Here is a 24,692-nt window from a genome sequence, read left to right as displayed (position 1 = left end):
AAGGGAATGACTGAGCCTGAAGGTGCCGACATGCTGCAACCAATTTCAAACGTCTCTTGTCTGTTAGAGACAGAGTCATGGACACTGAATCTATCTGGAAACCTAAAAAGGTGACCCTTGTCTGAGGAATCAAGAAACTTTTTGGTAAATTGATCCTCCAACCATGTTTTCGAAGAAACAACACTAGTTGATTTGTGTGAGATTCTGCAGAACGTAAAGACTGAGCTAGTACCAAGATATCGTCCAAATAAGGAAACACCGCAATACCCTGTTCTCTGATTACAGAGAGTAGGGCACCCAGAACCTTTGAAAAGATTCTTGGAGCTGTTGCTAGGCCAAATGGAAGAGCAACAAATTGATAATGCTTGTCTAGAAAAGAGAATCTCAGGAACTGATAATATTCTGGATGAATCGGAATATGAAGGTAAGCATCCTGCAAGTCTCTTGTAGACATATATAATGTCCTTGCTGAACAAAAGGCAGAATAGTCCTTATAGTCACCATCTTGAAAGTTGGTACTCTTACATAACGATTCAAAATTTTCAGATCCAGGACTGGTCTGAATGAATTTTCTTTCTTTGGGACAATGAATAGATTTGAATAAAACCCCAGACCTTGTTTCTGAAAAGGAACCGGCATGATTACCCCTGAAACCTCCAGGTCTGAAACACACTTCAGGAAAGCCTGAGCTTTTACTGGATTTACTGGGATGCGTGAGAGAAAAAATCTTCTCACAGGAGGTCTTACTCTGAATCCTATTCGGTACCCCTGAGAGACAATGCTCTGAATCCAATGATTTTGGACAGAATTTGCCCAAACATCCTTGAAAAACCTTAATCTGCCCCGTACCAACTGAGCTGGAATGAGGGCCGCACCTTCATGCGGACTTAGGGGCTGACTTTGGTTTCTTAAAAGGCTTGGATTTATTCCAATTTGAGGAAGGCTTCCAATTGGAAACAGTTTCCTTGGGGGAAGGATTAGGTTTTTGTTCCTTATTTTGACGAAAGGAACGAAAACGATTAGAAGCCTTTGATTTACCCTTAGGTTTTTTATCCTGAGGCAAAAAAACTCCCTTCCCCCCAGTAACAGTTGAAATAATAGAATACAACTGAGAACCAAATAAATTATTACCTTGGAAAGAAAGAGATAGTAATCTAGATTTAAGCCACAAAGCTCTTCTAGCTAAAATAGCTATATACATGGATCTAACATCAATTTTGATAATATCAAAAATTGCATCACAAATAAAATGATTAGCATGTTGTAGTAAACGAACAATGCTTTATAAGTCAGAATCCAATTCTTGTTGCGCTAAATTCTCCAACCAAAAAGTTGAAGCAGCTGCAACATCAGCCAAAGAAATTGCAGGCCTGAGAAGATGACCTGAATATAAATAGGATTTCCTTAGATAAGATTCAAGCTTCCTAGCTAAAGGATCTTTAAAGGAAGTACTATCTTCCATAGGAATAGTGGTTCGTTTAGCAAGAGTAGAAATAGCCCCATCAACTTTGGGGATCTTTTCCCAAAACTCTATTGAAATTGCTGGTAAAGGATACAATTTTTTAAACCTTGCAGAAGGATTAAAAGGAGTACCCGGCTTATTCCATTCCTTAGAAGTCATATCAGAAATAGCATCAGGAATAGGAAAAACCTCTGGAGTAACCACAGGAGGTTTAAAAACAGAATTTAAGTAGATTTGTCAGTGTCAATATCTGAGGAAGAATCTTGTGAATCAGATAGATCCTCATCAGAGGTGGATAATTCATTATGTTGTCGGTCATTTGAAATTTCATCAACTTTATGAGAAGTTTTAAAAGACCTTTTACATTTCTTAGAAGGCGGAAATGCAGAAAAAGCCTTCTGAATAGAATCAGTAACAAATTCTTTAAAATTCATAGGTATATCATGTACATTAGAAGTTGAAGGAACTGCAACCGGCAATGTACAATTTCTGATGGACACACTATCTGCATGTAAAAGTTTATCATGGCAACTAATGCAAATTACATTAGGAGATATAATCTCCACAATTTTACAACAAATGCACTTAGCTTTGGTAGAACCGATCTCAGGCAGCAAAGTTCCAGCAGAGACTTCTGAGGCAGGATCAGATTGAGACATCTTGCAGAATGTAAAACAAAAAACAACATATAAAGCAAAATGATCAATTTCCTTATATGACAGTTTCAGGAATGGGAAAAAATGCAAATAGCATAGCCCTCTGACATAGAAAAAGGAAAGAGGCAAATAGCAATGGGGCAAATAAATAAAAAAAAATTGGCGCCAAGTATGACGCACAACGTAACTTAAATTTTTTTTGCGCCAACCATGTCCGGAAATGACACACTTGTGTCACTAACGACGCAACCCTGTGTGAAACCTCTGCGTCAATTACGATGCCGGAAATGCGGAACTTGTGTCAACGGACGTGCCTTTCGCGCCAAAAAATTAGCGTGCCAAGAATGACACAATAAAGTGTAGCATTTGGCGCACCCGCGAGCCTAAGTCAGCCCGCAATTTGAAACAAAGTAGTCAATTGGAAAAAAGACTAAACCCCAGGTAAGAAAAAAATATTTCTTAATATAACTTTCCCCAAATATGAAACTGACAATCTGCAAAAGGAAATACATGAATCTGACTCATGGCAAATATAAGTACAATACATATATTTAGAACTTTATATAAATGCATAAAGTGCCAAAACCATAGCTGAGGTGTCTTAAGTAATAAAAACATACTTACCCAAAGACACCCATCCACATATAGCAGATAGCCAAACCAGTACTGAAACAGTTATCAGTAGAGGTAATGGTATATGAGAGTATATCATCGATCTGAAAAGGGAGGTAGGAGATGAATCTCTACGACCGATAACAGAGAACCTATGAAAAAGACCCCGTTAGGAAAATCATTGCATTCAACAGGTGATACTCTCCACGTCCCTCTGACATTTGCTGTACTCTGAGAGGAATCGGGCTTCAAAATGCTGAGAAGCGCATGTCAACGTAGAAATATTAGCACAAACTTACTTCACCACCTCCATAGGAGGCAAAGTTTGTAAAACTGAATTGTGGATGTGGTGAGGGGTGTGTATTTATAGGCATTTTGAGGTTTGGGAAACTTTGCCCCTCCTGGTAGGATTGTATATCCCATACGTCACTAGCTCATGGACTCTTGCCAATTACATGAAAGAAATACTTTTTAACAAACATTTCCATGCAAAAACATAAATTATGCTTACCTGATAATTTAATTTCCCTCTGTGGGAGGAGAGTCCACTGCTTCATTCATTACTTGTGGGAAACAAGAACCTGGCCACAAGGAGGAGGCAAAGACACCCCAGCCAAAGGCTTAAATACCTCCCCCACTCCCCTCATACCCCAGTCATTCTGCCAAGGGAACAAGGAACAGTAGGAGAAATATCAGGGTATAAAAGGTGCCAGAATAACAATATAAAATTCTGGTCCGCCCATTGGAGCAAACGGGCGGGAGCAGTGGACTCTCCTCCCACAGATTAAATTAAATTATCAGGTAAGCATAATTTATGTTTTCCATCTTAATGGGAGAAGAGTCCACTGCTTCATTTATTACTTGTGGGAACAAATACCCAAGCTCTAGAGGACACTGAATGAACAAAACAGGAGGGTAAAAGGAGTCGGACCCTATACTGAGGGCACCACAGTCTGCAGATCCTTTCTCCCCAAACTAGCTTCCACCGAAGCAAAAATATCAAATTTGTAAAATTTAGCAAAAGTATGTAAGGAGGACCAAGTAGCTGCCCTACTGATCTGCTCCACAGAGTTCTCGTTCTTAAATACCCAAGAAGAGGCCACAGCCCTAGTTGAGTGAGCCGTAATCCTTTGAGGAGGCTTATGTCCCACTGTCTCATAGGCCAAACGGATAATGCTCCTCAACCAAAAAGACAGTGAAGTGGAAGAGGCCCTTTGCCCCCTACTCTTTCCTGATTACACTACAAATAAAGATGAAGTCTGTCTGAAATCCTTCGTGGCCTGAAGATAAAACTTCAAGGGTCAAACCACATCCAAGTTATGAAGTAACTTCTCCTTAGACGAAGAAGGGTTAGGACACAAGGAAGGAACTACTTTCTCTTGATTCATGTTACGATCTGATACCACCTTGGGGAGAAACCCCAATCCAGTGCGAAGCACAGACTTATCAGCATGAAAAACCAGGTAGGGAGGCTCAAATTGCAAGGCCGCTAACTCTGAGACTCTGAGAGCCGATGCAATAGCCAGAAGAAATAGAACCTTCCAGGAAAGAATCTTAATATCAAGCGAATGCATAGGCTCAAATGGAGCCCTCTGCAAAACCTTAAGAACAAAATTTAAACTCCAAGGAGGAGCAGAAGTTCTAAACACCGGTCTGATTCTGGACAGAGCCTGAACAAAGGACTGAATATCAGAAAGCTTCACTAACTTCTTGTGTAACAGAACAGATAAGGCCTAAATCAGCCAATAGGATTTCAGTAACTCTCATCCTATTGGCTGATTTGAATTTGAAGACTCAAATCAGCCAATCAGCCATCCAGGTGGCTCCATCTTCATCCAGGCGGCATCTTCTATCTTCATCCCGGTGGCGTCTTCTATCTTCATTCCGGCAGCGCTGTATACTGAATCTTCAATGCAAGGGAGCCTTTTCAAAATGGCGTCCCTTGCATTCCTATTGGCTGATTCAATTTTAGAAATTCAAATCAGCCAATAGGATGAGAGCTAATGAAATCCTATCGGCTGTTCAAAACAGCCAATAGGATGAGAGCTTCGGAAATTATATTGGCTGTAGACTAGGGGTTTTTTTTTATTTTGGGTGGGCTTTTTTTATTTTTATAGGGCTATTAGATTAGGTGTAATTCTCTTTTATTTTTGATAATTTCGTTTGTTATTTTTCGTAATTTAGTGTTTGTTGTTTTTTGTAATTTAGTATTTTTTGTAATTAGATACTTTGTAATTTTTATAGTAGTGTTAGATTTTTTTTAATGTGTATTTCAGTTTTCTTTAATTGGTAGTTAGTTTAATTTTAGTTTAGGGTTTATTTTAGAGTTAGGTTTTTTAAAAATTGTACAGGGCAAATGAAAGTAGAGTACATCATGGACAAGTGTTACAGCAAGGGTTCAGGTAGTTTCAGGTACAGAGACAATTCAATGCAATACATAAGACGTTGTAACCGCAAGCTGGAGATCAAGAAGATATTACATCCAAGGTCTGGTGATTTGAGTTCAATGTTTACATGGTTAACTCTGCCCTTTATTTTTATATCGTATGTTTTTGTTTTAATTATTCAAAAGTGAAAAAACAAGAAAAAAGAAGCTGAAAAACAAACTTTCAATAAACTAAACAATGCAACTAATTGTTTCTAGGTGTCTGTCCCATTTGTGGCATATTTTCTGTTTAAATTTGGTTACAACGTACTCGCATACAGGTAGATTACGAGTTGTACAACACACAGCTCCTGAGCAGGACATGGCTAATAAATTATACTGAAAATAGAACGAAAAAGTGGGGGGTGGGGTGCGCTCAAAAGAGAGCTGTAATAAATTATACTTACATGTTTATATAACTGCTGAGGGGCTCTCTAGCTGTTTCCTGCTCAGGAGAGGAAATGCAATTTGGCTACCAAGTTGGACATTTGTTATACACAAAAACTTCAAAGCAAGTATATACAGTATGTATGTGTAATATATATATATTGCCACTTTTATATGATATGATTTAGTAAAACAACTAAAAATCACTGGACTGACACTTGTGCACAACAACATCAATATGTGAAAATAACACAAAAGGGAAAAATGGAGGCATACATACATAACCCAGCAATTAACACAAATTAAAGGAACTTATGGCCTGATTCCCAATGTGCATTCCACAGCCTATAAGTTAGTTAAGCCTTGACACTATTCTCCTACTGCCATACTATATTGGTGAAGGGGTGTCCTCTTATTGTCAGCAGCAGTACATAAATCCACTGGAAAAAAAAACACTTAGAATCCTCTCAAGTGTAGGGGTGCCTATTTGTTGGTAGCAATGGTTCTTACTTTAAGAGGCATCAAACTTTTTTTTTTCTTCATCAAGTAAAAATTCAGAGCTCCAGCCTAGCCTACCTAACTACAAATAGGCAGAAACCGCTTATGTGATGATATATATATATATATATATATATATATATATATATATATAGATATATAGATATATATAGATATATAGATATATATACAGTGGATATAAAAAGTCTACACACCCCTGTTAAAATGTCAGGTTTCTGTGATGTAAAAAAGTGAGACAAAGATAAATCATTTCAGAACTTTTTCCACCTTTAATGTGACCTATAAACTGTACAACTCAATTGAAAAACAAACTGAAATCTTTTAGGTAAAGGGAAATAAAATTAAAAAAATAAAATAATATGGTTGCATAAGTGTCAGCACCCTTTAATAACTGGGGATGTAGCTGTGTTCAGAATTAAGCAATCACATTCAAAATCATGTTAAATAGGAGTCAGTACACACCTGTCATCATTTAAAGTGCCTCTGATTATCCCCAAATAAAGTTCAGCTGTTCTAGTTGGTCTTTCCTGACATTTTGTTAGTCGCATCCTACAGCAAAAGCCATGGTTCGCAGAGAGCTTCTAAAGCATCAGAGGGATCTCATTGTGAAAAGGTATCAGTCAGGAGAAGGGTACAAAAGACTTTACAAGGCATTAGATATACCATGGAACACAGTGAAGACAGTCATCATCAAGTGAAGAAAAATATGGTGCAACAGTGACATTACCAAGAACTGGATGTCCCTCCAAAATTGATGAAAAGATGAGAAGAAAACTGGTCTGGGAGGCTACCAAGAGGCCTACAGCAACATTAAAGGATCTGCAGGAATATCTGGCAAGTACTAGCTGTGTGGTACATGTGACAACAATCTCACGTATTCTTCATATGTCTGGGCTATGGGGTAGAGTGGCAAGACGGAAGCCTTTTCTTACAAAAAAAAACCTCCAAGCCCGGCTAAATTTTGCAAAAACACATCTGAAGTTTCCCAAAAGCATGTTGCAAAAGGTGTTCTTGTCTGATGAAACCAAAGTTGAACTTTTTGGCCATAATTCCAAAAGATATGTTTGGCGCAAAAACAACACTGCATATCACCAAATGAACACCATGGGGGCTAGTTATCAAGCCGTCTACTTTTCTGGCTTCGCCGGCCCAATACGTCCGCCTAAGCTCGCCTACCTTCGCCGCCGCGGACCTTGAATACGTTCGCCTAAGTTATCAAATAAAGCTGTCAAAAAGCCGCGGGGCGATGAGCAGCGGACTGTGACAGTTATCACTCATCCGATCTCGCTGCCCTTCGGCTTTTTCCCAGCTTTATTGCTAGCCTGTCACTAAGCACTCACACTAAACTGCACTGTTCTGCCCCCTATACCGGCGCCCCCGGAGCCCCCCGCAACTAAATAAAGTTACTAACCCCTAAACCGCCGCTCCTAGACCCTGCCGCAACTCTTATAAATGTATTAACCCCTAAACCGCCGCTCCCGGACACCGCTGCCACCTACATTATACCTAGTAACCCCTATCCTGCCCCCCCTATACCGTCGCCCTCTATTATAAAATTATTAACCCCTATCCTGCTGATCCCGCACCTCTCCGCAACTAAATAAATAGTTTAACCCCTAAACCGCCGCTCCATGAACCCGCCGCAACCTATAATAAATTTATTAACCCCTATCCTGCCCCCCACTACGCCGCCGCCACTGTAATAAAATGATTAACCCCTAAACCTAAGTCTAACCCTAACCATAACGCCCCCCTAACTTAAATATTAATTAAATAAATCTAAATAAATTAACTCTTATTAACTAAATGAATCCTATTTAAAACTAAATACTTACCTTTAAAATAAACCCTAATATAGCTACAATATAAATAATAATTATATTGTAGCTATCTTAGGATTTATTTTTATTTTACAGGTACCTTTCAATTTATTTTAACCATGTACAATAACTATTAAATAGTTATTAACTATTTAATAGCTTACCTAGCTAAAATAAAGAGAAATGTACCTGTGAAATAAATCCTAACCTAAGTTACAATTACACCTAACACTACACTATACTTTAATAAATTATTCCTATTTAAAAATAAATACTTACCTGTAAAATAAACCCTAAGATAGCTACAATGTAATTAATACTTATATTATAGCTATTTTTGGATTTATATTTATTTTACAGGTAACTTTGTATTTATTTTAGCTAGTTAGAATAGTTATTAAATAGTTATTAACTATTTAATAACTACCTAGCTAAAAGAAATACAAAATTACCTGTAAAATAAATCCTAACTTAAGTTACAATTAAACCTAATACTACACTATCATTAAATTAACTAAATAAACTACCTACAAAGAACTACAATGAAATACAATTACATAAACTAACTAAAGTACAAAAAATAAAAAAAGCTAAGTTACAAAAAATAAAAAATTAAGTTACAAACATGTTAAAAATATTACAACAATTTTAAGCTACTTACACCTAATCTAAGCCCCCTAATAAAATAACAAACCCCCCCAAAATAAAAAAAATCCCTACCCTATTCTAAATTACATAAATTTCAATGCTCTTTTACCTTACCAGCCCTTAAAAGGGCCATTTGTGGGGGCATGCCCCAAAAAGTTCAGCTCTTTTGCCTGTAAAATAAAAATACAACCCCCCCCCAACATTAAAACCCACCACCCACATACCCCTAATCTAACCCAAACCCCCCTTACAAAAACCTAACACTAATCCCCTGAAGATCATCCTACCTTGAGTCGTCTTCACTCAGCCGAGCCACCGATGGAACTGAAGAGGGCATCCGGAACGGAAGAAGTTAATCCTCCAAGCGGCGCTGAAGAAATCTTCCATCCGATGAAGTCATCATCCAGGCGGCGCTGAAGAAGTCTTCGATCCGGCCGATGTCATCTTCAAAGAGGCGCTGAAGAGGTCTTCTATCCGGGCGAAGTCATCTTCCAAGCCGGGTCTTGAATCTTCCTTCCGCCGACGCGGAACCACCTTCTTCACCGACGGACTACGACGAATGACGGCTCCTTTAAGGGACGTCATCCAAGATGGCGTCCCCTCAATTCCGATTGGCTGATAGGATTCTATCAGCCAATCGGAATTAAGGTAGGAAAATCTGATTGGCTGATGGAATCAGCCAATCAGATTCAAGTTCAATCCGATTGGCTGATCCAATCAGCCAATCAGATTGAGCTCGCATTCTATTGGCTGATCGGAACAGCCAATAGAATGCGAGCTCAATCTGATTGGCTGATTGGATCAGCCAATCGGATTGAACTTGAATCTGATTGGCTGATTCCATCAGCCAATCAGATTTTCCTACCTTAATTCCGATTGGCTGATAGAATCCTATCAGCCAATCGGAATTGAGGGGACGCCATCTTGGATGACGTCCCTTAAAGGAGCCGTCATTCGTCGTAGTCCGTCGGTGAAGAAGGTGGTTCCGCGTCGGCGGAAGGAAGATTCAAGACCCGGCTTGGAAGATGACTTCGCCCGGATAGAAGACCTCTTCAGCGCCTCTTTGAAGATGACATCGGCCGGATCGAAGACTTCTTCAGCGCCGCCTGGATGATGACTTCATCGGATGGAAGATTTCTTCAGCGCCGCTTGGAGGATTAACTTCTTCCGTTCCGGATGCCCTCTTCAGTTCCATCGGTGGCTCGGCTGAGTGAAGACGACTCAAGGTAGGATGATCTTCAGGGGATTAGTGTTAGGTTTTTGTAAGGGGGGTTTGGGTTAGATTAGGGGTATGTGGGTGGTGGGTTTTAATGTTGGGGGGGGTTGTATTTTTATTTTACAGGCAAAAGAGCTGAACTTTTTGGGGCATGCCCCCACAAATGGCCCTTTTAAGGGCTGGTAAGGTAAAAGAGCATTGAAATTTATGTAATTTAGAATAGGGTAGGGATTTTTTTTTATTTTGGGGGGGTTTGTTATTTTATTAGGGGGCTTAGATTAGGTGTAAGTAGCTTAAAATTGTTGTAATATTTTTAACATGTTTGTAACTTAATTTTTTATTTTTTGTAACTTAGCTTTTTTTATTTTTTGTACTTTAGTTAGTTTATGTAATTGTATTTCATTGTAGTTCTTTGTAGGTAGTTTATTTAGTTAATTTAATGATAGTGTAGTATTAGGTTTAATTGTAACTTAAGTTAGGATTTATTTTACAGGTAATTTTGTATTTCTTTTAGCTAGGTAGTTATTAAATAGTTAATAACTATTTAATAACTATTCTAACTAGCTAAAATAAATACAAAGTTACCTGTAAAATAAATATAAATCCAAAAATAGCTATAATATAAGTATTAATTACATTGTAGCTATCTTAGGGTTTATTTTACAGGTAAGTATTTATTTTTAAATAGGAATAATTTATTAAAGTATAGTGTAGTGTTAGGTGTAATTGTAACTTAGGTTAGGATTTATTTCACAGGTACATTTCTCTTTATTTTAGCTAGGTAAGCTATTAAATAGTTAATAACTATTTAATAGTTATTGTACATGGTTAAAATAAATTGAAAGGTACCTGTAAAATAAATATAAATCCTAAGATAGCTACAATATAATTATTATTTATATTGTAGCTATATTAGGGTTTATTTTAAAGGTAAGTATTTAGTTTTAAATAGGATTCATTTAGTTAATAAGAGTTAATTTATTTAGATTTATTTAATTAATATTTGTTAGGGGGCGTTAGGGTTAGGTTTAGGGGTTAATCATTTTATTACAGTGGCGGCGGCGTAGTGGGGGGCAGGATAGGGGTTAATAAATTTATTATAGGTGGCGACGGTGTAGGGGGGGCAGATTAGGGGTTAATAAATGTATTATAGGTGGCGACGGTGTAGGGGGGGCAGGATAGGGGTTAATACATTTAATATAGGTTGCGGCGGGTTCAGGGAGCGGCGGGTTAGGGGTTAATACATTTATTATAGTTGCAGTGGGCTCCGGGAGCGGCGGTTTAGGGGTTAATATGTATAGAGTAGCTTGCGGTGGGCTCCGGGAGCGGCGGTTTAGGGGGTAATAACTTTATTTAGTTGCGGCGGTGTAGGGGGGGTCAGATTAGGGGTGTTTAGACTCGGGGTACATGTTAGGGTGTTAGGTGTAGACAGCTCCCATAGAAATCAATGGGATGTCTGTCAGCAGCGAACTTGTACTTTCGCTATGGTCAGACTCCCATTGATTCCTATGGGATCCGCCGCCTCCAGGCTGGCGCTTTGAAAACCAGGTACGCTGGGCCGTAAAAGTGCCGAGCGTACCTGCTAGTTTTTTGATAGCTAGCAAAAGTAGTGAGAATGTGCCGCACTTGTGTGCGGAACATCTGGAGTGACGTAAGAATCGATCTGTGTCGGACTGAGTCCGGCGGATCGAAGCTTACGTCACAAAATTCTACTTTTGCCTGTCTCGAGCCTTTGATAACTAAGGCGTATCAGCCTCGCCACAAATACGCTGCGGAATACGCAGCGTATTTGAGGTTGACGGCTTGATAACTAGGCCCCCATACCCACAGTGAAGCATGGTGGTGTCAGCATCATGCTTTGGGGCTGTTATTCTTCAACTGGAACTGGGGCCTTAGTCAAGGTAGAGGGAATAATGAACAGTTCCAAATTACCAGACAATATTGGCACAAAACCTTCAGGCTTCTGCTAGAAAGCTGAACATGAAGAGGAACTTCATCTTTCAGCATGACAACGACCCAAAGCATACATCCAAATTAACAAAGGAATGGCTTCACCAGAAGAAGATTAAAGTTTTGGAATGGCCCAGCCAGAGCCCAGACCTGAATCCAATTCAAAATCTGTGGGGTGATCTGAAGAGGGCTGTGCACAGGAGATGCCCTCGCATTCTGACAGATTTAGAGTGTTTTTGCAAAGAAGAGTGGGCAAATCTTGCCAAGTCAAGAAGTGCCATGCTGGAAAAAATCATACCCAAAAAGACTGAGTGCTGTAATAAAATCAAAAGGTGCTTCAATAAAGTATTACTTTAAGGGTGTTCACACTTATGCAACCATATTATTTTAGTTTTTTATTTTTATTTCCCTTTACCTAAAAGATTTCAGTTTGTTTTTTAATTGAGTTGTACAGTTTATAGGTCACATTAAAGGTGGAAAAAGTTCTGAAATGATTTATCTTTGTCTCATTTTTTTACATCACAGAAACCTGACATTTTAACAAGTGGTGTGTAGACTTTTTAAATCCACTGTATATATATATATATATATATATATATATATATATATATATATATATATATATATATATATATATATATATATATATATATATAATATATATATATATATATATATATATATAGAGAGAGAGAGAGAGAGAGAGAGAGATATAATGGGGAGTTTCCACCAACTCAGACTTCTGGGAGGTGTTTTACCTACACCAATAGTCAGATGACATCTAGCCATCAGTACTGATAAAGTTTTAAAACACGGTGAGAAAAAAAACAAAATGTATGCTTACCTGATAAATTTATTTCTCTTGTGGTGTATCCAGTCCACAGGTTCATCCAATACTTGTGGGATATTCTCCTTCCCAACAGGAAGCTGCAAGAGGACACCCACAGCAGAGCTGTCTATATAGCTCCTCCCCTAACTGCCACCCCCAGTCATTCGACCGAAGACAAGCAAGAAAAAAAGGAGAAACTATAGGGTGCAGTGGTGACTGTAGTTTAAAAATAAAAATAAAACACCTGCCTTAAAATGACAGGGCGGGCCGTGGACTGGATACACCAAAAGAGAAATAAATTTATCAGGTAAGCATAAATTTTGTTTTCTCTTGTAAAGGTGTATCCAGTCCACGGGTTCATCCATTACTTGTGGGATACCAATACCAAAGCTTTAGGACATGGAAGAAGGGAGAGACAAGGCAGGAACTTAAACGGAAGGCAACACTGCCTGTAAGACCTTTCTCCCAAAAATAGCCTCCGAAGAAGCAAAAGTATCAAATTTATAGAATTTAGAAAAGGTATGAAGCGAAGACCAAGTCGCTGCCTTACAAATCTGTTCAACAGAGGCCTCATGTTTAAAAGCCCATGTGGAAGCTACTGCTCTAGTAGAATGAGCTGTAATTCTTTCAGGAGGCTGCTGGCCAGCAGTCTCATAAGCTAAGCGTATTATACTTCTTAGCCAAAAAGAAAGAGAAGTTGCCGAGGCCTTTTGGCCTCTCCTCTGTCCAGAGTAGACAACAAACAAAGCAGATGTTTGACGAAAATCCTTCGTAGCTTGTAAATAAAACTTTAAAGCACGAACCACATCAAGATTGTGTAATAGACGTTCCTTTTTTGAAGAAGGATTAGGACATAGTGAAGGAACAACAATCTCCTGATTGATATTCTTATTAGATACTACCTTAGGAAGAAACCCAGGTTTGGTACGTAACACTACCTTATCTGCATGGAAAATCAGATAAGGGGAATCACATTGTAAAGCAGATAACTCTGAAACTCTTCGAGCCAAGGAGATAGCTACTAAAAACAGAACTTTCCAAGATAAAAGCTTAATATCTATGGAATGCAAAGGTTCAAACAGAACTTTAAGAACTACATTTAAACTCCATGGCGGAGCAACAGGTTTAAACACAGGCTTGATTCTAACTAAAGCCTGACAAACGCCTGAACGTCTGGAACCTCAGCCAGACGTTTGTGCCCATAGAATTATCTTTGAAACCTCCAACATTGCCAGGGGGCTCCTTGTTCCCCCCTGATGGTTGATATAGGCTACAGTCATGATGTCGTCTGACTGAAATCTGATGAACCTGACCGCAGCTAGCTGAGGCCAAGCCTGAAGAGCATTGAATATCGCTCTTAGTTCCAGAATGTTTATCGGAAGGAGGGCCTCCTCCTGAGTCCACGAACCCTGAGCCTTCAGGGAGTTCCAGACTGCACCCCAGCCCAGAAGGCTGGCATCTGTCATTACTATAGTCCATTCTGGCCTGCGGAAACTCATTCCCTTGGACAGATGGACCCGAGATAGCCACCAGAGAAGAGAATCCCTGGTCTCTTGATCCAGATTTAGTAGAGGGGAGAAATCTGTGTAATCCCCATTCCACTGATTGAGCATGCAAAGTTGCAGTGGTCTGAGATGTAGGCGGGCAAACGGAACAATGTCCATTGCCGCTACCATTAATCCGATTACCTCCATACACTAAGCCACTGACGAACGAGAAATGGAATAAAGAGCACGGCAGGAAGTTAGAAGTTTTGACAATCTGACCTCTGTCAGATAAATCTTAATTTCTACTGAATCTATCAGAGTTCCTAGAAAGGAAACTCTTGTGAGAGGTGAGAGAGAACTATTTCCTTTGTTCACCTTCCACCCGTGAGACCTTAGGAATGCCAGCACAATGTCTGTATGGGACCTGGCGATTTGAAAAGTTGACGCCTGTATCAGGATGTTGTCTAGGTAAGGGGCTACTGCTATAGCCCGCGGTCTTAGAACCGCCAGAAGGGACCCTAGAACCTTCGTAAAGATTCTTGGTGCCGTGGCTAACCCAAAGGGAAGAGCCACAAACTGGAAATGCCTGTCTAGGAAGGCGAACCTGAGAAACTGATGATGATCCCTGTGTATCGGAATATGTAGATAAGCATCCTTTAAATCCACGGTAGTCATATATTGACCCTCCTGGATCATAGGTAGGATGGTTCGAATAGTCTCCATCTTGAAGGATGGGACCCTGAGAAATTTGTTTAGGATCTTGAGATCCAAGATTGGTCTGAAAGTTCCCTCTTTCTTGGGAACTATAAACAGATTTGAATAGAAGCCCTGCCCCTGTTCCTCCTTTGGAACTGGGTGGATCACTCCCATAACTAGTAGGTCTTGAACGCAATGTAAGAATGCCTCTCTCTTTATCTGGTTTGCAGATAATTGTGAGAGATGAAATCTCCCCTTTGGAGATGAAGCTTTGAAATCCAAAAGATATCCCTGGGAAACAATCTCCATTGCCCAGGGATCCTGGACGTCTCTTGCCCAAGCCTGGGTGAAGAGAGAAAGTCTGCCCGCCACTAGATCCGGTCCCGGATCGGGGGCTATTCCTTCATGCTGTCTTAGAGGCAGCAGCAGGCTTTTTGGCCTGTTTCCCCTTGTTCCAAGCCTGGTTAGGTCTCCAGGCTAGCTTGGACTGGGCAAAATTTCCCTCTTGTTTTGTAGAAGAGGAAGATGAAGCTGCGCCACTCTTGAAGTTTCGAAAGGAACGAAAATTAGTCTGTTTGCTCCTTAACTTGTTGGACCTATCCTGGGGAAGGGCGTGGCCTTTTCCTCCAGTAATATCAGAAATTATCTCCTTCAGTCCAGGCCCAAATAGGGTCTGCCCTTTGAAGGGGATATTGAGAAGTTTAGACTTTAAAGTGACATCAGCTGACCAGGATTTAAGCCATAGCGCCCTACGTGCCTGAATGGCAAAACCTGAATTTTAAGCCGTTAGCTTGGTTAAATGAAAAACGGCGTCAGAAATAAATGAATTGGCTAAATTAAGAGCTTTAAGCCTGCTGTGTGAGAACAGCAATGGACCTTAGTTACAAACCGCTAAGATCATCAAACCTCCAGGCAGAAGTCTTCTTCCAATTTCTGCCTGAGAGTAAAAACAGTACAACGCTGGTACCGTTTAAAAATAACAAACTTTTGATTGAAGGTAAAAACTACACTAAGTCACTACATCTCTCTTGATACTTCCTTTCTTGTTGAGAGCTGCAAGAGAATGACTGGGGGTGGCAGTTAGGGGAGGAGCTATATAGACAGCTCTGCTGTGGGTGTCCTATTGCAGCTTCCTGTTGGGAAGGAGAATATCCCACAAGTAATGGATGAACCCGTGGACTGGATACACCTTTACAAGAGAAATAGGTTTGTACTTAGCACAACAAAGCATAACAAATTTGTTATCTAAGTAGTCTGCAGTGTTTTTGCAATGGTCTTCTAGCCAAGATGATTAGGTCATCTAATTATTAATATTTGGAATACTCACATTTCCCTTGTTCCGAGCGTCAGTAGCTGTAATAATAAAGCACATACATTTTTTTAAAAAGTGGATCAAGAGATCAGTGAACAAAACATTAGCAGTTTAATATCAGAAGAATATTAATACAGTACCATATACATGTTTGAATTACCTATTTGAGTATTGCTTAGGTTGATATAGGTGTAACATATTTCTCCCTTCATCGAGGGGTCATTGGTGGTTGCTGTGAAACAGAAAACAGTAAATGAGCTTATTGAAGCCGACCATGGTGCAATGCAGTAGTGAATGGGTTGTTATCAGTCAGAATCTATTCAAAGCTCATTATACGCCAGGTTCACTATTTAAATATATCAATAACTATGATACTGAGTACAACAGTAAATGTAACTGTTAACATTAGATCCCAGGGATCGCTGCATGATTAGTCTTGTTTCAAAACAGTGTGTATCTTTTTCTTTTAATATGCTAAATGGAGTTTTTATGCTTACTTTTAATCTAAAAAATAACAAAAGCTTGAGAAAATTAGTTTTTGGTTCTAGTGCCACATGTATTAATGTGCGTGTGAACAAGGTTCTCAACTTGAGAACCTATCCGCATGGCTTCACGGCATACGGGCAGTGGACCCTGTTTGTCTGCTGCCCATATGTACCATTACACGCTCAAGTGAGCGTGTAAGGCAGCCCCCTTCACAAACAACTTGCATGAGAGAAGGGCCTGTCAATCTCAGAGGTGGCAGAGACTGCTGCTTCTTACATAGCGGGAAGCAGGCTTGCATGTGCGAACCTGCCCAGCAAGGGCTCCGAAGCAGCTTACACTGCTAAGTACATGGAGCCTATGAATGAAGCATTTGTGCGAAAAAGGATGATACTAAACCATACAATATAGGTGTGTAATATATCATGGCTGTGTGATGGTAGTAGTCATGGATCTCATCTTCTATTCTTTATTCCCGTCTTTATTTTCCATAAACTCCCTTTTTTATTCCATTCATTTTTTCTTTGCCCTGAGTAGAACATTGGACATATAAATATAACAAGACTGTTCTGCATAACCCAGGGCAGCTGTCAAATTTGGATGTTAGACATCATACACTAATAAATTATGATGTTTAGCACCCCTTCCCAATGCATCACGAGAATGACTTTGTTACGTATCATGTAATATGCAAGACTAGAGAGGGAATAAAGTCTAGCTCTGAAACAATTACACATACTTATAGGGAAATTATTTAATAAATAAGTTTGAGACTAGTTTGCCCAGCATTGCACTTCAAACAAAAAGAGCACTCCCAATCAAGCCACTAGAATTGCACTGGCCCATGAGGAGCCATTTACAAGCCATAGAAGAGCAACTAGCTGCCTCAGCATAGTAAATAGAAACCTGGCCAGAGTTTATAGAAGCATAAGTCAAGGAGAGAGAAAAAGTTCCAGACCAGGCTACAAAGAGTGAATGTCTTATTCCGACGATGCATACAATTGTACTACTTAACAGGAAGGGTTATCAGACCTACTTTGTGTAACGTCAGCTTCTTGGTTTTGAGCAGTTCTGTGGATTTCAAAATTAATAGTTAATTCAATTTCTCATCAGTAATAATAAAATATTTGAAGAAATACAAATATTTAATAGACATTAAACACTTTATAATTACAATATTTCTATTTGAGTCTGAACATTTCCTGAGTAAATTAACACCTGCAATTATTTTTCAATTGCCAAACTCCCTCTGGACATGCATTATCTGCAGGAGCTACTCCGGACTTATTACGAAGGTAGACAAGGCTAGCCACTGTCATCTTTTTAGCAAAACTAACAATGTTTTGCAGAATCAAACCTTATCTGTTTCTAATTGGCATCAGGAAAGGTGATGTGTAGCAGGGTTTGGCTTGTGAAGTCTGCAGCATGTATTTTTAGTTCTCAGAACTGGCAAACTCACCATTTTCAGAGGCTATAATTGGAACTTTGAGTATTTCTTATTAATTTTATTGCCAAAAAGCACATATAGGATTGCCAGAAAAGATTGCTGTGCCTCCACCTTTAATATTTAAAGTGCAATTAGGTGATTGAGTAATTTATATACATCTAGATTACAAGTTTGTGCGTTCGTCTTTTAATGCTGAAAATAAGGTATTTTCAGCGTTAAAACAGCACCTCAGCCATTACAAGTCTTGTCGGTATAGGTGTACCGCAAGCCTTTTAGCCTGTAATGCAACGTCAGTATCGAACTTGTAAAAATTACGTTTTTTCATGGGATTCCCATAGCGCTGGTATTCCAACTTTTGCGTTCTGGCTAAAAAAAACGGCGTTACAGCCTAAAACGACAACATCTGTAACGCCATCTAAAGTCAGAAGTTATGAGTTTTATGCTAAAAATCTGTAACATAAAACTCATAACTAAAGTGTCACAAAGTACACTAAACACCCATAAACTACCTATTAACCCCTAAACCGAGGCCCTTCCGCATCGCAAATACTATAATAAATTTATCAACCCCTAATCTGCCGCTCCCGATATTGCCACCACTAATAAAATGTATTAACCCCTATTCCGCCGCTCCCCGACATCGTCACACTATAATAAAGTCATTAACCCCTAAACAGCGGCCCTCCAGCATCACAAACATTATTTAAATATTATTAACCCCTAATCTGCCGTCCGCCCGCATCGCCCCCACTATACTAAAGTCATTAAGCCCTACACCGCCGCCACTATAATAAACCTATTAACCACTAAACTGCAAGCCCCCCCACAATGAAATATACTGAATTAAACTATTAACCCCTAAATCGAAAGCCCCCCACATCGCAATAAACTAAATTAAACTATTCACCCGTAAACCAAACAACCACCTAACTTTATATTAAATTTACCATTTCCATAGCTTAAATTAAATTAAAACTTACCTGTCAAATTAAAAGAACTAAATTCGAATTAGCCAACAGAATGAGAGCTGCTTAAATCCTATTGGCTGATTTGAATAGCCAATAGGATTTTAGCAGCCTAATTCCTATTGGCTGATTCAAATTTTTCAGCCAATAGGAATGCAAGGGACCCCATCTTGAATTGCGTCCCTTGCATTGAAGATTCAGTGTACGGCGGCGACCGTACTGTAAGTGGATCGTTGGGGGTTAGTGTTAGGTTTTTTTTAAGGGTTTTTTGGGTGGCTTTTATTTTTAGATTAGGGTTTGGGCAATGTAAAAGAGCTAAATGCCCGTTTAAGGGCAATGCCCATCCAAATGCCCTTTTCAAGGCAATGGGTAGCTTAGGTTTTTTTAGAATTAGGTTTTTTATTTTTGGGGGTTGGTTGGGGGGTGGGTTTTACTGTTGGGGTGGGGGAGAGCTGATATCTTTGGGGCAATGCCCCACAAAAGGCCCTTTTAAGGGCCATTGGTAGTTTATTGTAGGCTAGGTTTCTTTTATTTTGGGTGGGCTTTTTTATTTTGATAGGGCTATTAGATTAGGTGTAATTCTTTTTTATTTTTGATAATTTGTTTGTTATTTTGTGTAATGTATTTTTTTAGGGGGTGTTTGTTTTTTCTTTTGTAGGAAAAGAGCTATTATCTTTAGGGCAATGCCCTACAAAAGGCCCTTTTAAGAGCCCCCCAAAAGGCCCTTTTAAGGGCCCTTGGTAGTTTAGAGGATGGGGGTTTGTATACTGTTAGGGGGTGTTTGTTTTTTGTAGCAAAAGAGCTGTTTAACTTAGGGCAATGCCCTACAAAAGGCCCTTTTAAGGGCCCTTAGTAGTTTATTTTAGATTAGGCTTTTTTGGGGGGGTGGGTTGTTGTTTTTTAAAGGATATTAGAATAGGAATATTTTTTATTTTTTTCGATAATTTTGTGTGTTTTTTAGTAATGGTAGGTTTTTTTATTTTTTGTAATGGTAGGTTTTTTTATTTTTTGTAATGGTAGGTTTTAGTGTAAGGCAGGTTAGGTTTTATTTCACAGGTAACTTACCTGTGAAATAAAAATAAAACCTAAGCTAGCTACAATATAACTATTAGTTATATTGTAGCTATCTCAGGTTTTATTTCACAGGTAAGTATTTAGTTTAAAATAGGTATTATTTAGTTACTAATTGTAACTTTAGTTTAGCTCTATTGTAATTATGTTAAAGTTAGGGGATGTTAGTGTTAGGTTTAGGGGTAGGTGTAGGGGTTAATAGTTTAATTTAGGTTGTTGCGATGTGGGTGTTGGCAGTTTAGGGGTTATTAGGTTTATTTAGTTAATAATTGTAAGTTTAATTTAGCTATATTTTAATTATGTTAAAGTTAGGGGGTGTTAGGGTTAGGGTTACATTAGGGTTATGTTAGGTTAAGGGGTTAATATAGTTTAATTTAGGTTGTTGCAATGTGGGTGTTGGCGGTTTAGGGGTTAATAGGTTTATTTGGTTAATAATTGTAAGTTTAATTTAGCTATATTTTAATTATGTTAAAGTTACGGGGTGTTAGGGTTACGTTAGGGTTAGGATTATGGTTACATTAGGGTTAGGTTTAGGGGTTAATATAGTTTAATTTAGGTTGTTGCAATGTGGGGAGCTGGCGGTTTAGGAGTTAATATGTTTATTTAGTGGTAGTGATGTGGGAGGCCAGAGGTTTATGGGTTAATAGCTTTATTTAATTGCAGCGATATCGGGAGTGGCAGATTAGTGGTCAATAACTGTAGGCATGCGTCAGCGATGTCGGGGGCAGCAGATTAGGGGTGTTTAGACTTGGGGTTTATGTTAGGGTGTTAGGTTTAAACGATATTTTCTTTTTCCCCATAGACATCAATGGGGCTGCGTTACGGAGCTTTTGTTTCCGCGATCGCAGGTGTAAGACTTTTTACTGACCCGCTCTCCCCTTTGATGTCTATGGGGAAAGCATAGACGAGCACGCAACCATATCGCATGCACAATCCTGTTTTTTTAAAACTTGTAACGGCAGCACTATAGGGGATTAAATAACGCCACTTTTGTTGAGTTCATTAATTTCCCTATAGCGCTCAAAACTCGTAGCAGATTCTAAATTATCATTCATGAATGATAATTTAGTTTGTGAATTACTCAATCACCATATTGCACTTTAAATCTTAAAGGTGGAGGCACAGCAATATTTTCATGTTACACTTATATGTGATTTTTGGCAATAAAAACATAAATTTTGCTTACGAGATAATTTCCTTTCCATCTGTATGAGGAGAGTCCATGGCTTCATTCCTTACTTGTGGGAATACAGAACCTGGCCACCAGGAGGAGCCAAAGACACCCCAGCCAAAGGCTTAAATACCTCCCCCACTCCCCTCATCCCCCAGTCATTCTGCCAAGGGAACAAGGAACAGTAGGAGAAATATCAGGGTAGAAATGGTGCCAGAAGTGCAAAAAAACAATTTTAGTTCGGAGAAATTGTGTGAGGGCCGTGGACTCCTCATACAGATGGAAAGGAAATTATCTGGTAAGCATAATTTATGTTTTCCATCTTAATATGAGGAGAGTCCACAGCTTCATTCCTTACTTGTGGGAAACATATACCCAAGCTCTACAGGACACTGAATGAAAACGGGAGGGTAAAAGAGAGGCGGACCCTATTCTGAGGGCACCACAGCCTGCAACACATTTCTACCAAAAGCTGCTTCAGCTGAAGCAAAAACGTCAAATTTGTAAAACTTTGAAAAGGTATGTAAGGAGGACCAGGTAGCTGCCCTACAAATCTGCTCCATACAGGCCTCATTCTTGAAGTACCAAGAAGAAGCCACAGCTCTAGTTGAATGAGCCGTAATCCTCTGAGGAGGCTTATGTCCCACTGTTTCATATGCTAAGCGGATAATGCTCCTCAACCAAAAAGATAGCGAAGTGGAAGAAGCCTTCTGCTGTCTGCGCTTCCCAGAATAGACAAACAATGCCAAAGTCTGTTTAAATTGCTTCGTAGCCTGAAGATAGAATTTCAAAGCCCGAACCACATCCAAATCCACATCCAATCCAAGTAATCATTCCTTCAAAGAAGGATTAGGACACAAGGAAGGAACCATGATCTCCTGATTGATGTTGCGATCAGACACCACCTTAGGGAGAAAACTCAACCCAGTGCGCAGAACAGCCTTATCAGCATGAAAAACTAGGTAAGGAGGTTCACATTGCAAGGCCGCCATCTCAGAGATTCTGCGTGCCGAAGCAATGGCCAGTAGAAAAAGAACCTTCCAAGACAGTAACTTAATGTCAACCGAATGCATGGGCTCAAACGTAGCCCTCTGCAAAACCTTACAAACCAAATTTAAACTCCAAGGAGGAGCCGAATGTCTAAATACAGGCCTGATTCTGGACAGAGCCTGAACAAAAAGACTGAATATCAGGAAGCTCAGCAAGCCGAAATCTGTCACTTTAAGGAACTAGTGACAAGTCCCTTCTCCAATCCGTCTTGGAGAAAGGAAAGAATCCTGGATACCTTAACCCTATGCCAGGGGAATATATGTTCTTCACACCAGAATAAGTAAGTCCTCCACACCTTATGATAGATGCGACAGATGACCGGCTTTCTAGCTTGAATGAGAGTATCAATCACTCTCTCAGAAAAACCACTCTTGGCTAGGACCAGGCGTTCAAGCTTCATGCAGTCTGCCTCAGAGAATCTAGATTTTGATGAACAAAGGGACCCTGTTCCAGCAGATCCCTGCGACAAGGTAACCTCCATGGATGAGATGATGACATCCCCACCAGGTCCGCAAACCACATCCTGCTTGATACAGCAATTAGAATAGTTGAAGCTTGCTCCTGCTTGATACAGGCCACTACCCTAGGTAGAAGTGGCAACGGTGGAAAAATGTAAACTAGGTTGAACTCCCAGGGCACTGCTAAGGCATCTATCAGCTCTGCCTAAAGATCCCTGGACTACAACCCATATCTGGGCAGCTTGGTATTGAGTCTGGACGCCATGAGATCTATCTCTGGCTTCCCCCATCTGTTGCAAATCTCCGCAAACACCTCGGGATGGAGAGACCATTCCCCCAGATGAAACGATTGTCTGCTGAGAAAGTCCGCTTCCCAGTTGTCCACACCTGGAATGTGGATCGCTGACAGCGAGCAGTTTTGGGCCTCCACCTCTTTGCAGAATCCTAGATGCTTCCCTCATGGCTAGGGAGCTTCTCATTCTCCCCTGATTGTTGATGTAAGCCATCGAGGTAATGTTGTGGATGGAGCCTGGACCAGGATGTTGTCCAGGTATGGCACTACTGCAATACCTCTGGATCTCTCCACCAAGAGCAGAGCCCATAGAACCTTCGTAAAGACTCTTGGAGCAGTAGCCAGACCAAAAGGAAGAGCCACAAACTGGAAGTGCTGGTCCAAAAAAGCAAATCTTAAGAACTTGAAGTGATCCTTGTGTATTAGCACATGAAGGTAAGTATCCTTAAAGTCTATCATAGTCATGAACTGTCCCTCTTGAGCATAATAGACCTTATCATCTCCATCTTGAATGATGGGACTGACAGAAACTTGTTTAAGCACTTTAGGTCTAGAATTGGGTGAAACGTACCCTCTTTCTTTGGGACCACAAAAAGGTTTGAGTAGTACCCCAGACCGCTCTCTGCTAGAGGTACTGGCACACTTACTCCTAGGGAGGAGAGATCCCTCATGCACCCTAGAAAAGCATCTCGTTTTTCTGGTCTTGAAGACAGGTTTGATAAGAGGAATCTGCCCCTGGGTGGATGAGATTTTAAACCTATCCAGTAAAACCTTAGCAATGACCTCCAGAACCCAAGGATCTTGCACGTCTCCAAGCCAAGCCACCACAAAAAGATATAGCCTGCCCCCAACACAATCCAGCAATGGATTGGGGGCTGCCCCTTCATGCCGATTTTGTCTCAGTGGGCTTCTAGTTCTGCTTGGATTTATCCCAAGATTGAGATGGTTTCCAAGTTCCCTTGGACTGATGATGCTTCGCTGGCATTGGGATTTATCTGAACGAAAGGGACGAAAACTAGGACCCTGTCCAGGCGTGGACCAAAAAGAATCTTCCCCTTAAATGGAAGGGAAAGCAGATTTGGAAGTCATGTCAGCAGACCAAGGCTTCAGCCACAGAGCCCTACAGGCTAGAACAGAAAAGCCTGATGTCTTGGCATTCAAGCAAATAATCTGCATGTTTGCATCACAGATAAACAAATTAGCTACCCTCAAGGCCTTAGTTCTTTCCTGGATTTCCTTGAGGGGAGTTTCCACCTCGATCATTTCTGACAGAGTCACACCAATAGGTAGCAGCTCCAGCCACCGCAGCAACCGCCGCTACAGGCTGAAATAAATACCCTGTGTGCTGAAACATCTTTCTTAACAGAGTTTCTAGTTTCTTATCCATGGGCTCCTTAAACGACAAACTATCCTCAAGCGGGATAGTAGTGCGTTACGCAAGCATGTAGATAGCTCCATCCACCTTAGGGACAGATCCCCATGACTCTAATTGAGAGTCAGGATCTGGGAACAATTTCTTAAAGGAAGAAGGGGAAAGAGAGATTTCAAGTCTTTCCCATTCATTCTTAATAATATTTGCCATCTTTACGGGAACCGGGAAAGTCTGTGGCACCACCCTGTCCTCATAAACCTTATCAAGCTTAGGAATAGAAGGTTCCTTGGGTAACTTAGGTTCCGAAACCTCTAAAGTAGCCAACACTTCCTTTAACAGAAAGCGTAGGTGCTCTATCCTAAAT

General features: G+C 40.0%; 1 long non-coding RNA gene across 1 annotated transcript in view; it reads right to left on the bottom strand.

The window, feature by feature from the left end:
• The window catches only part of LOC128651776 (uncharacterized), a 44,994-nt gene that overhangs the window by 5,553 nt on the left and 14,749 nt on the right, over positions 1 to 24,692 (bottom strand). Inside the window, exons 2-4 of the long non-coding RNA XR_008401181.1 lie at positions 17,539 to 17,573; positions 16,180 to 16,251; positions 16,035 to 16,060 (exon numbers count right to left, since the gene is read on the bottom strand). This is a non-coding gene — a long non-coding RNA (uncharacterized LOC128651776). The remainder of the gene's footprint in view (positions 1 to 16,034; positions 16,061 to 16,179; positions 16,252 to 17,538; positions 17,574 to 24,692) is intronic.

This window comes from Bombina bombina, chromosome 1 (genome assembly GCF_027579735.1).
Source record: "Bombina bombina isolate aBomBom1 chromosome 1, aBomBom1.pri, whole genome shotgun sequence".
NCBI lineage: Eukaryota > Metazoa > Chordata > Amphibia > Anura > Bombinatoridae > Bombina > Bombina bombina.
Note: the sequence above shows the minus strand (reverse complement) of the source record. Positions and strands in the feature narration are given on the sequence as shown.